The 6,017-nt window shown below is 39.5% G+C and overlaps 1 long non-coding RNA gene across 3 annotated transcripts; it reads right to left on the bottom strand.

The window, feature by feature from the left end:
* Positions 1 to 2,129: 2,129 nt before the first annotated feature.
* On the bottom strand, positions 2,130 to 6,011 carry LOC119296014. 3 transcript variants are annotated; one of them, XR_005144612.1, is made up of 4 exons: positions 4,684 to 6,011; positions 3,908 to 4,002; positions 2,662 to 2,809; positions 2,130 to 2,538 (listed from the first exon to the last, which is right to left on the bottom strand). It is a non-coding gene; the product is annotated as an uncharacterized LOC119296014 (long non-coding RNA). The 3 variants fall into 3 exon arrangements; XR_005144611.1 differs by having other exon boundaries at positions 3,908 to 6,011; XR_005144613.1 differs by having other exon boundaries at positions 2,662 to 2,752; positions 3,908 to 6,011.
* Positions 6,012 to 6,017: the final 6 nt, after the last annotated feature.

Raw genomic sequence — 6,017 nt, 5'->3', positions numbered from 1 at the left:
ATGTATATATATCTGGACTATTCTGTTACGCATAACAGAATATTATTCTGTTACCCTACTCGAACTGACGATTTCAGGCGGTTGTACTGATGTCTTCGAAGCGGTTGTACTGATGTTTTCAAAGTGGTTGTACTGATGCAATTTTTTTGTCGGAACGGGGCGTGTAATATATCGTTGGAAAGCTCTTGACAACCATATTTCAAGTATATTGAACGTTTTTGCAAAATCATTATGGTTTAAGAGCAGTTTTGAAAAGACCGTTTTTATCAAAATCGAAAACGTGAATCATATTTTGTACTCAATTTTCAAACGATTTTTCGGAATTGAGCAAATAAGATGGCGTTGGAAAGCTGGTGAAAATCCGCATCTTCCATATATGTACTGTTTTTTTCTAATTCTATATGATTTAAAAGTAATTTGGAAAATGGTGAAACTCTGGGCGAAACATATTTTCGCGATTTTTTGCAAATGGTTTGTCGGATTGACGCAAATGATATGGCGTTGGAAAGCTACGGATACTGCGCAACTGATTTGTATTGAAATATTTTTCCAATTCCTTACGGTTTAAAAACGAATTCGAATATGGTCAAATTTGATTTTGAACGCGTTTTTTTAAAGTTTGTCGAAATGGGGCAAATAATATATCGTTGGATAGCTATCGAAAATGCGAAACTTATCCATGTTGAAGGTTTTCTCAAATTCGCAACTGTTTAAGAGTAATTTTGAATACGGTGAGACCCATCGTGTTGTTTTTTCGGTTAAAAAACAGAGTACTCGTACTGATCTATTTGTTTGTTTGAACTGAGGTATTTTTCACAGTAGTTTTGAATGGTTCCGAGAAAAGAGTACTTGAACGGATGTTTATATTGTTTTGTACTGAGCGTGTTTTTTAGAGAGTTCAATTTTTTTTGCAATGATGTTTTGGACTTCTCTCATTCTGCGACTTGAACTTTTGCCATTTGAAATTTTGTGTTTTTTTTGTTTGAGCTTTTTCCTAAACTTATCTAGGACGTCATGTTTGAACTTACAATTTTTTTATTTGTGAACTTGTAGATTTTTCCATTTATTAAGTTGCTTTTTTTCTTCAAACCTTTATTGCTATCAAATTTGTTTGCAAATTTATTGCGCCTCGAGTCAAAACTGATGCAAATTTCCGTCAAACTGCTACTAAATTACCGAATTTGTTTATAATGAGATAATTTCCACGGTCCAAAATGATTAGGGGTTGAGCACTTAAACGTACTGATCTATGTGTTTGTTTGTACTGAGGTATTTTTCAGAGTACACATGTTTAGGAGTTTTGGAGTCCAGCACGTGAACTTGTAGAAGTGAAACTTTTAAGTTTTAATCTAAAATGTGTTTAGACGTGTCATCATCACCGAATTTGCATGCGTTATATAGTTGAATATGCTGAATTTATTTCCCAAAAAATGTTTTGTGTTTTATTTTTGTTAGCACTTCCTTTAATTTCATAGACGAACTAACCACGTTTAATTTTTTGAACTTATATGCTAACAATACATGAACTTTCCATACACGATCGGAAGTATATACAGTTGCTTTTAGGAAATAACTTGAGTAGCAGATATATCAAAAAATGGAATGGCAACACATACAAGAAACAATTGTCAACATTTGTCCATAGTACAAAATCCAATACTGGCAGTAATTTGAAACAGAAATTACACCCTTTGATCTAGAACTTGCTCTACGACAGCCTTCCAACTTTTACGTATGACCTTGAGTAGCAGATTAAGTGAAATTTTCCCATACATATTCCTTATGAGTGGTCCTTCTCCAGCAGATACCAAATCATCAAAAGATTGCAAACTCGGACTTGTACTCTTAGTAAAAAGGTACACCATGTACTGGATTGTGGATTGCATTGACGAAAAATCATTATTTGCCACGGAGGGAGTGAGCTACCATATATAATATAAAGCTGAACCCTCTCCAACACACATCAAAATATATTTTTACGGTTATTCTATATGAACTAATGACGAAATACACATTGAACTGATAATAATGTATTAATTTTTCATATAGGAAACATGTTCTTCTCACACATGGACTGATATTCTAACACACAGAGAATTGTTTCCATGTTTTTCTAAGAACCAAGGATAGAATAAATAGTGATTTCCCAGGGTCTCATTGCAACCTTCCTTCCCATTCAATTGAGGATTCATGTGACACTTGCTTCCCATTTCATCAGTACTAGTACGAGTCAACAATAAGTTTAGAATTGTAGACGACATCCTTGTCAGTATGACTCATAAATACAGTATGGATGTTACTTTTAACATTAAAAATAGTAGTGATCAGTACTAGTATTGTGTAAGTCGTACTGATCAGTACTGCTACTTGTCGTACTACTGAGCACTAGTACTGATCTAGCTAACACAAAAAAGGCAACTAGGCAAGGTCCAGATTCAGAGTCGAGACCTCTGGCATTCAGAGCTTCACGTCAAGGACCGCCTTCTACTTGGTGTTCTCCCATGACCCAACAACATTGGCGACATCTTCTGCTCGGCCCTACAGCACAACATCTTTCCAATTAAGTTCAGTTAAGGCCCTGAACCAGAAGATTGGCCAAACACCCATAGATAGAGGAGGATTTATTTATGCAAAGTTCAGTTGAGCTAGAGTTTGGGCCACCTGCTATCGGCTTTGCTCTTCTGGCTCCCAATTCTTCACCATATACAGTTTCCTCTCCATAGCTGTCTTCGCCAACACTCCGTCTACAAGTCTAGGGGCAAAATAATGAACTCGTTTCCAGCAGAAATCTTCAACATATAAGCAAGTACTGCCAACAAATATTTTCAGAAACGCATGTAATTAATTCACGAACAAACAAATGTGTGTACACTCATACAAAACAGTAACTTGCCTGTCATCTTTATCACATTATCACAAACTTAGCATAAGGCGAATAACTCAATGGAGCGCATTATTAGATTAAGAAACTGCAGGCTCCTCACATACTGTATGTACTAATATATGTATCTGAAGGGTGCAAGTGTAACATGCAGTTCTCTAGCTGGGGACGGTGGGAGTACAGTATACACGGCAATCAGAATAATGATGGAGGACATAAGCTAATATTATAGGTGATTATGATGTAGAATTATAAAAAATAATATACTTTAGCCCACAAATGCAAAGTACTCTGAACTCTGAACTTTTCTAGAGCTTTTTGTTGAACTGAAGCATGCTCCGGAGCAGGACGATATTGAGCGGATTGGGAGGATGCTGAGCAACATACATTGGAGATGCAGGACCACAGTACATCAATTAGAGATGTGAGATGTCACTAGACTCTTGGACATTTGTACAACAAGAATTGAATCTACAACAATCTTGAACTTTCAGGTTCAATACGCAAGATAGCTACAAATTGCTAAATCAATCACCAGCAGAAAAAACACCAAAAGGTTCTCCAAATGGTTGCTTGAGGAAGAGCCAAAGCTATTTTGGGGTGCGAACGGCAACAACATGTGGGCTGGTTTGTCGTGCACTGGGAAGGATGAGGAAAACGGCAACCCAACCACTATAGTGGAAATAGGAGCTAACGGCCGTGGACTGTTGTTCTCCAAATGGTTTCTTTTTTAATTGTCATATGCATAAAATTATGCATCAGTATGAACTAGTAATTGTTTACTTGCTAGTAATGGAAATGAAAGAATTACTGCATCACATCAATCATATCCTTTATATAGGAAAGGGAGTGGCAATCCGTTTAATTAAATGGTTCACAGGATTACAACTAAGAAAAGTATCAACACAATATTTCTGCAAATACCACTTTGTAGTGGTTCAACTTGCAGTTACTAACGAGGACAGTTAGTGACTTTGTGTGTCCAAAAAAAGGCACGCATGACACATGCATTAGGGGAGAAATTACCTCTACCTCCTGCCTGGATAGAGGATATGTACTTCCAATACACGAATAGCAGAACTAAAGAGTGGTTCTTGTCACCGGTCTGCAGTCTCTCCAGCCTCCCTCGTGTTGTATTCAGAGAGAAAATAAATTAGTGACAGGAGGGAGATTTATAGAGGAAGAGAAAATATTTTGCTACAACAAAATTCACACACAACGAATTGAAACATTCAGTAGCCTGCAAGAAAATATTTTTTACACCTAATCTTTCAACTATCATAAACATAAATATAAACCTTATCTTCACTTCTCCTAGGCACTATCTGGACATGGTGAAAGACTAGCTAATGTAAGGACAGGCACAAAACGTTTAATATTGAACTTTTTGTTTAAGAGCAATTTTGAAAATGGCAAAAACAACATCAATTTTTCTTTCTGAACCTGCAAAATGAAACAGTGGACTTTTATGATCTGGTTTTTTGAACGACCTCGGTATGGGAACATGGACTTATAGAAGTTAACCTTTTTGGGGTTTTAATTTGAAATTTGGTTTCATGTCCGAACTGATGATGTCGTTAGCTCTGAACTTGAATAGCATATGTAGTAGAGCTGATTGAAATTAAACAAAATAAAATGATTTGAAATTAAGTACTTGTGGCGGTTTGTTCTTTGAACTTATCTGCTAGCAGCACATGAACTATCGTGTAGAGAATTTGTTTTTTGAAATAGTTGAACTACCATGTAGAAAAGAAATTTTGTTAATACGTATTCACCAACCAAAATAGACAGGAAGTTCCAACCTTTTATTTGCAGTCGGCAGCTAATCCAGATGCCAGGAGACAACACGTCATCTATGACACTTAAACAACGCCTAGCAGACAACTCACAAGCACCTGCAGACCGTATCATGAGGCGGGGAAACCGGTGCTGAGCTAGAAGGGGACATCGGCGCTGCTGGAAGAGAGGCGGAAACGGCGTCCAATTCGTTGTTGCATTGTCCAGGGGCACGATCTGGGAAGGTCTCCTTCCCTATGGCCACTGATGTTTTAACTTGTACAAAACAAAATAAATCAGTCGTCGACACTAATGACTAATTGCATCATGTCAGGGTTCCAGTACGTGATCCAGTACGGGCTCCGACGAGCACCCTGGGCTTCACCTCCCTTGAATGTCCAGGGTGCTCCGGCAGCAGAGCCCCACCGGGAGATGGCGATGCAATCAAAACTTTAGAGACAATTTTACTAAATTAGAGATGCAAGCTAGCAAGGATATTGTAGATTTTTGTTTTGCACTATGGTCATGGAGTCAAATCAGATCAAACATGCCAGGCATATAAAATTTATTGTTTGATGTTACCATGAGCAGTGGTTACATAGTAAATTCAAATGAAAACAAAACATGGCAGGAACATCGTGGATAGTAGTAAACGACAATTCACTTGGAATCATCTGGTACAAAAATGTACTAGCAACGACAAATTCATTTGCAAGCAACCACTATATATACGTGATTCCAAAATTGTTCCCCAACCTGTTGCAACATCACTACTTGAACTGGTGTGAGTCCAAACCTGGACAGACGGGGCAGGAGGGAGACAGTCGAGCGCGATGATCACTGATCAATTCACACAGGAACATGAACAAAGTGCATACGGTGGAACATTCTGCAATTTTTGAGGTTTTTCTCATCCAAGCTTCAAGAAAGAACAAAATCAAAGATACAAAATTGGACCATACGGCAAATCATTTGAGAGAGAGAGAGAGAGGTGCCCTGCATCTTGCTATCTGATAGACCCATGGCGGAGCATGAGGGTGGACTGCCGAGCTACGGTTTTCTGCGCTGTCGCATTGGGGATGCTGAGCAGGTGGAAGGGGATGGTCGGGCGCTCGGTGCCTCACTGGGAGCAAGCAAGAGGAGGAGGAGGTAGGGGTGTGCTTGGCGTGGTGCGCTGCGACAGGAGGTGGCAGGAGGAGGAAGAAGGTTGGGCGCGTCACCGAGATGTGGTTGCAGGAGTGCGGCGATGGGGCGCGTGTCCGGGGAGGTGGGCCGCTGCGGCGGGCGCGTGGTCGGGAGGTGGGGCGCAGAGGCAGGCGACATGGCCGGGAGGTGGGGCGCGGCGGCGGGCGCCATGACC

The sequence above is a fragment of the Triticum dicoccoides genome, chromosome 4B (assembly GCF_002162155.2).
Source record: "Triticum dicoccoides isolate Atlit2015 ecotype Zavitan chromosome 4B, WEW_v2.0, whole genome shotgun sequence".
Lineage (NCBI taxonomy): Eukaryota > Viridiplantae > Streptophyta > Magnoliopsida > Poales > Poaceae > Triticum > Triticum dicoccoides.
The sequence above is the reverse complement of the archived record's forward strand: the minus strand, read 5'-3'. Positions and strand labels throughout refer to the sequence as shown.